Consider the following 6887-nt stretch of genomic DNA (forward strand, 5'->3'; position numbering starts at 1 on the left):
GATGGCATTCCAAAATCAAAAACAAAACAAAAAAAATTTCAATTTTAAAACCGACGCAAATTTTCAAACGATTATCGTACGATTATCGATACATCGATCGATATATCGATATCTCGAAAACATAATTTAATAAAACGATAAAAACAAAAAATTTCTAACTCCCCCGTCCTTTTCTTTTTCCATTTAAAAAAAAATTATTTCGTCTTCTGCTTGAATGAATTTTTTAATTTAAATCATAATCTACGTAATAACGTGTAAGAAAAAAAAAATGATGATGATGAGGAAAAAAAAAGAAAATTTATTTTTGATTACGTCACAAGGGTTAAATAATAATAATAATAAGAAGAAGAAAAAAAAAACTTACGAAGATCCATTTTTAATTTCCGCTTCCGTTTCGTTTGATTATTTCAAAAAAAAAAAAAAAATTGACCTTTTTTTTAAAACGCGCGTTTCCCCCCTTCCGTTTTCCCCTTCCCCCTCTCCCTCCACTCTTTCTCTCTCTCTATCCTTTTCTACAAACATTTTTGGGAAAAACCTCAAAAAAAAAAAGAAAAATATTTTTTTTATTTTTTGAAATAAAAGCAATTTTTTCTTATCCTTTTTTTTTTTTTGTCACACGGGCTCAAGAAAATAAGTTTTATCTTGTTCTTATGCTTCGTTAAATCTAATGTCACTTTTTTATTCTCCTTCTTTTTTTTTTTTTTGTTTTTACCACACAGAACGTTAAAGAACAAAAAATAAAGATTACGCGGAGAGAGGGAGAATGAGAAAAGGAAAGAAAAGTCAGTCTCTCTCTCTCTCTCTCTCTCTCTCTCGAAAAAATTTTCAATCATTTTCCTATTAAAAAAAACTTGATGTGCGCTGACACGAACACGAAAAAAAAAAAAAATTCAAAATCGAAAATAATTGATGAATAAAACGTCGTGTTTAAATGTTGACGACGACGATGACGACGGGGGGGGGGTGACTACTAAGAAAGGGGATGAATTTGTGTAGCAAAATGCCCGGGAAGGGGGGTGGGCGGGTCGTGTATGAAAAGACAATTTTAATATGTCAAAAATGTCAACAAAAAAAAAAACTCGGCGTTAATCTAAGAACTAATTGATACGTCACAAACTCTCAATAATATTAATAATAACGATAATGATGATGATGATGATGACGCTAAGCGGAAGTTTAAATAAATAAATAACCGGAAGTTGAAATCATTAAATCATTTCGACCGAACAAAACATTTAAAAAATTTTTTTTTCTTCACGTGCGACAAATAAAATTTTACACTTAATAAAATCATCATCATCATTATTATCATCATCAATATCATCATCATCGTCATCGTCATCATCATCGTCATTATCATCATTATTATCATCATTATTATTTTTTTTTTTTGGCACGCGATTAAAATTCCTATCTTGAGAAAAAAAATTTTGTTTTTTTTTATTTATTTATTTGTTCAATTAATTATTATTTTATCGTTAATAAAAAAATTTACTTGCAACAAACGAAAACAAACAACAAACAAACGGAAATTTATCATTAAATTGTCAATAGCACAATTCATTTCCGAACCGGAACCGGAAAAGGGAGAAAAATATAAAAAATAAAAATAAAAAATCAATTATAAATAAATTAATTAATCGATCCATTGATTTATCGATTGCGTGGTTAACAATAACAATAATAATGATAATAATAATGATAATAATAGAAGACGAAATTAAATTTTGTCACTGGTGAAAGACGAAACGACAACGACGACGACGTTAAAATTCATTACTTATTATATCATTTACCTTGAAAAACAATTAAATTACCTTTAAGACTTTGACATCCCGTGTTAATTTCATTAACGACTTTGTAAATGACGTAACTTCCGCTTTGACATCCTCTACCTGAAACAAACAATTGAAAATCAATTTAAATATTTATAACCTTAAACGTTTTCACCATTATTATTATTTAAAGTTCAAAAAAAAAAAAAAAATTTTTTTCTCCTTTCATCATCATCATCATCGTTAAGCCGCGAGTATCATTATTATTATTATCATCGCGATCCTTTCGAAAACGATATAAATAAATTATTGAATGACGTCACACGCTCAATTTTAACGTTTGTTTAAAAGGGTTTTATACGAATCGGACTTCAAGATCAGGTTCGTTTCGATTTTTGTTTTTTCTTTAAAGTTTTTTTTATTTTTCTTTTGTTTCCGTCATTATTAATAATAATAATACTACCACTACGCCCCCCACAATCGGATATTTCAGTATTTCTAAGGAATCGGGTTGGGAGAAACCTGGAATAAATTCCGGAAAAACTTTAACAACTACATGAAACTTGTCGTGGTCAAAAGTAAAAAAGCAAAAATAATAATAATGATAATATAAGGAAAATATAAAACAGGGGGATAAAATAAATGAAAACAGAGGGAGAGGGGGGAAGAGGGGTCGGTGTGGAAAAAGAAAATCAAAAAAAAGTTTAATTGATTTTTTAAAAAAAATTGTAATCAAAACTTTTTTTTTTTTTTATTAAAAAAAAAAATTAAAAAAATTATTTTAACGAATTTAATTTAATAATGATAATAATAAATAAATAATAATGATAATAATAATAATAAAAGTGAAAAATTTCTCGTTTCGGTATTTAATTAATTAAAATTAAATGTTAATTTTTTTCCTTTTTTCCCTTTTTCCCTTTTTTTTCATTTTTTTTTTTCCTTCTACGGTTGATGATTTTATTATTATCATTATCATTATTATTATTAATAATTTTATTAACGGAAGTAATTTTTAATATAAATTTTAAATTAAAAAATAATTAATTAAAATAATAGAAAAAACAAAAAAAAAATAAATCGATCGATGGTTAGTGTTTTTTTTTCCCGCCATTTCTCTCCCTTCATTTTGTTAACATTTTTTTTTTTTTTTTTTAAATCGCCAAGTCATAGAGTAAATAAATAAATAAATAAACAAAAAAATTAATTTAAAAATTTTTCAATAATCTAAAAAAAAAAAAAAGCGGCGTCATTTTCATTTTCAACCAATCACAATTCAATTAAATATTTTACGATTTTTAATTTGTTGAAATTTATTGTGACGTCATTACGCACGAGTTACACATTGAAAAGTTTAAACGGTTTTGGTTTTTCTTATCATGTCCGTTTTGTTGTTGTTTTTTTAATTAATTCGTAAATAATGAAAAAATAAAGAAAAAAAAACGTTTTATTAATATGAAATTATAATGACGATTTGTCAAAGACGTTTGTGAAAACAAAAAATTTTTTTTGATGAAAAATGAAAATTAATAAAATAAAAATTTAGGCGGGAGTTTTGAAATTAAATCTGAAATAATATTAATTAAATGATTTTAAAAGGCATAGTTCAAAAGAAAAAAAGGTTTTGAAAAAAATATCAAATTAAAAACACAAAATAAAAATGGTCAAACAAACAAAGATTTTCGTTTTTATTTTTCGGGGAGAGGGAGGCTAGAGGGAGGGAAGATGGAAGAGAGAGAGGACGTTGCTTTTTTTGATTTTGCGGGAGAAAAAAGTAAATAATTGAAAACAAAAAAAAAATTTTTTCGAATCATTTTGACGTTTTTTTCTCTCATTTTATTTGTTTGTTTGTTTTACTCTTTAAAATCAATAACTGAAATCTTTTTTGATTCTGTCAACAAAGAACGTAAATATTAAAAAAAAAAAGAAAAGAAAATAAAAGGAAAAAAAAAATTTCTAAAAATTGACACGGAAAAATTTTTTTTTTTGAATGAATGAATGATTGAAACAATGCAAACAAACAAAAAACAAACAACAAACAACAACAAAAAATTTTTTTTGGTAAAACAAAACATGTCAAAAATTTTATTACACGCAAAAAAGAAAAAAAAAAAAGGTTGAAAAAGTTTTTCTTTTTTCTTTCTCAGTTTTTTTTTTTTTTTTTTGCTTTTGTTGTTGTTTAAAACGGTTTTTCCGATTTCCGGTGGGAAGGAAGGGGAAAGGGGAGCGGGAAAAGAAATGAAAACTAACAAATTAAACATTTTAAATTTTTCAAAACTTTACGGTGAAAATGAAAAGAAAAAAGAGAGAGAAAAATAAAGAACGAAATGAAAAAAGAGGAAATAGAAAGGTAGAGAGAGAGATGGATTAAAGAAAGGAAAAGTAAATGACGAGAAAAGCGAGAGAGAGAGAGAGAGAGAAAACTTTGAAAAAAGATAGAAAATTTGCTGGAAAAAATAAATTTAATATAATAATAAAACAATCAAATAAAAAATAAAAAAAAAAATTTAATCAAAGATTTGACGACATTTTGTATATGGAAAAAAAACCGGAAATTTATTCTATCAAAACGTGATATTTTTAAACCGGAAGTTGATTATATATATGAAAAATAAAATATTTTCCTTTTTTACACATACTAGATTTCATTTTGTCGTTTTTTTTTTCTTTTGAACAAAATTCAAAAAAAATATTTTAAAATGAAAAATTAATTTCATAGAGCAATAAGAAAAAAATGTTTAAACAAATTTTTTTTTCTTTTTTAAATAAATAATACACATAATAATAATAATAATAATAAATAATTTTCGCAATGAGGTTACCCTACGACTCGTTGTAAATTAATACGTCTTTACTTTTTTTTCTTTTTTTTCTTTCATTAAAAAAATTTAATTCAGACATTTTTTTATATTTATTCGTGTTCACGACGTGAAAAGTAAATAAATAAACGGAAAAGGAAGTAAATTTTCTTTTTTTTTTCTTTTCCTCCCATAACATTTCATAACATCTTCGATCCCGTGATTAAAAAAAAAAAAATTTTAATCCCCAGATTTTTATTAATTTTTAAAAAAAATTCATTGTAAAATGATTTATGTTTATATAGATTTTTATATATCAAACGTCAGTCATTTTAATTTTCGTAACGAAAAACGTATTTAACGTAAGATAAATCACTCTTCGCATTGCATCACAATAAAAAATTATAATCATTTAAAAATTTTTTTTTCTTTCCATTTATTTTTGAAAAATCGAACTTTTGTTTGACGGACGTTTTATCGAATTTGTAATAATTATCACGGTCAACTTATAAAAATTATTAATTATTTTTTTTTAACCAATGAGACGAATGATTTTACAAATGTCAATACTTTTTCAAATTGATAACGTTTATCGTTTATTAATTACTTGGTAAACGTTGATAATAATAATTTTTACGATACACGTTCAAAATATTATTATTATTATTTAAAAACATATTCGAAGCAGAGGAAGGGGGGAATAAACAAAAATATTTAAAATCGATCGTAGGATGCGACACGACAAGACGAAAAGAAAAAATTTTTTTTTAGGTTTATTATCATTCATTTTTCTCATTCAAATTCGTATCGAGAATTAAAATAAAAATGGCGGGAAATTTAAAAATAAAATTTCGATATAATTAATTATAAACACACAAGTGAAAGCAATTAGGTAAAGGTAAATAGGAGGAAAAAGGTCAACTAACGAATCAAATATTTGTTTTAATTCGGTTTTTTTTTTTTTTTTGAGGGGGAGGAAAGGGAGATGGGGAGGTGGGTGGGATGTGGGGAGATGGAGAAGAAGGGCTTTTTAATTGTCACACAATTAGTCGAATGTATTGTTGTCCCAATGGACTTATTTAAATTTCAATATTTGAAAACGTTTTACGACTAAGAGGAATGCCATTTTGAAAATTAATAAGGGATCCTAATAAAATTTTACGGTTTTAAAACCGTTTAACGATATAAATCATGTGAGGGATTCACCGTAACCCCCCCACTCTCTCTTTCTTTCCCTTTCTCCACTCCGTTCTTTTACTCTCTCTCTTTCCTCTTCTCTACCTTTTCCTCTTTCTCTTCCAATCCCACATACTCTCTCTCTTATCCTCTCTCTCTTTTCGTTTTTCCGTTATTCTCACGCTTTCTCCTCCCCCACGAAAAACCAAAAAAACCAACAAAAAAAAAATCGAACGCATTTCAATTTAATTAAGCGAATTCAAATTAAATTTCTTTCCCCGTTTTTTTTTTTTATTGACCAGGTTGGAAAAAAAAGGCGGGAAAATCACCGAATATTATCGCCGCCATTTTTTCTTTCGTTCCTTTTTTCAAATATAAATAAATAAATAAATCCTATTTAGTTTCGCCTTTTACTCGTTCGTTTAAATTTTTTTTTCAAACGTTTTCGATTAAATCGTTTTCAAATTTTTCGTTTATAAATCTCATCATTATCAACACCGTTTTTTCCATTTAAAACGTAAAAAAAATCCCACCCTCTCACTCTCCCCCGTTCATTTGTTTTCCTTCTAATGTCAGCCATTTTGTTGACGTCACAAAATTTAAATTTAAATAATTATTCCGGAACGAATGCGGCGGTCAGTAATACGTTAATATAACGTTTTTTCCTGCATTTTCGCGGTTAAAATATTAATGACGTAATCAAAAAAAAAACGTATTCTTTTACAACATTATGCTGCCATTTTCCTTTTTTTTTCCATCCTTTTTCCAACTTCCTCCTTATTTTTTTTTAATATTTCATCTCCTAAATTTTTTCTCTCTCTCTCACTCATTCCTTCCGGTACATTTATTTCGAGTCGATTTTTCATTTTTTTTTTCTTTTTGTCCGGTAAAAATATTTTTTTTGGAATTTTTTCTAACGCGAATTTTATCGTTTAAAAAAAGGGAAATTTAACGGTTTTTCTCTCACCCCTTCCTCCCTTCCCCCTCCCCCAACCTATTATAATAATCGTTACGAAAATAATTTTTTGTTTTAAATGTAATTAATTACATTTCGAAACAAGAATTGATTTTATTTTGTATTAATGATAATAATTTGTTAATCACGTTTCTCTTTCTCTCTCTCTCTCGTTTGTTTTTA

The sequence above is a fragment of the Pediculus humanus genome, genomic scaffold (genome assembly GCF_000006295.1).
Source record: "Pediculus humanus corporis 1103172108268 genomic scaffold, whole genome shotgun sequence".
NCBI lineage: Eukaryota > Metazoa > Arthropoda > Insecta > Psocodea > Pediculidae > Pediculus > Pediculus humanus.